Here is an 888-nt window from a genome sequence, read left to right as displayed (position 1 = left end):
GAAATGTGAATGAATGAATGAATGAATGAAGGAGTAAATAAAAAATAATAATAAAAGGAAATGAATAAAATGCAAGTAAATTAATAAATAAATAAATTGACAAATTCCCTACAAAATTCTCATTACTGTAATGCAATTAAAATCTCATTCTCATTACTGTTATACAGGGATTTCTTTTTAAACATTTAATTTATTATAACAAAACCCATTACGTGTACTTACAATTGTAGTTAATACAAATATTACATTTTCACATTATAATAAAGACATATTTTGCATTACAGACACGAGAACGAAAAGGAAATGTGCTTTTTATGAAACTGTCATACATTTTTTTTATAAAATTTAACGTCTCGGTTACGTATGGGAATGGAGACGTCACGTCGGAGGACCGACGAATTGGGATCTCGCTTAGAGGGACCAATCTACTTCGAGTGTAAACTAAACGAGCCAATGCACATTGGCATGCGATTATTGCATCCAGCTGCTGCAGATCACAGCGTGAGTATAAGTAGGCAGCAGATGCAGCGCATATTCAGGTTTTCGCTGAGGAGCCGAGCCGATGACCCGGCCGCTCAGCGGTGGTACAGGAGCTGTGGCGACAGGACGTGACGTCTCCGTTCCCTCCTTCAGGGAACGAGGGTTACATACGTAACCGAGACGTTCCCTTTCAGTCGGTCACTCTCGACGTCGGAGGACCGACAAATTGGGATCCTACCAAAAGGCCACAGCTACCGCCCCTTCCAGTGTCCTGTGGAAGCCATCTATGCCCCTACTTTTTGGCGTAGGCCAGGGTCTGCACAAGAGGACCAGCTACTGCTACTACGGCACTACCCACGGAGTAGACTGGATAACACTGGGGAAACGTACCCGTTCTACTTGGAACAG

This window comes from Sinocyclocheilus grahami, unplaced genomic scaffold (genome assembly GCF_001515645.1).
Source record: "Sinocyclocheilus grahami isolate Dianchi unplaced genomic scaffold, SAMN03320097.WGS_v1.1 scaffold234.1, whole genome shotgun sequence".
Classification (NCBI taxonomy): Eukaryota; Metazoa; Chordata; class Actinopteri; order Cypriniformes; family Cyprinidae; genus Sinocyclocheilus; species Sinocyclocheilus grahami.
This window is presented reverse-complemented; position numbering follows the sequence as displayed.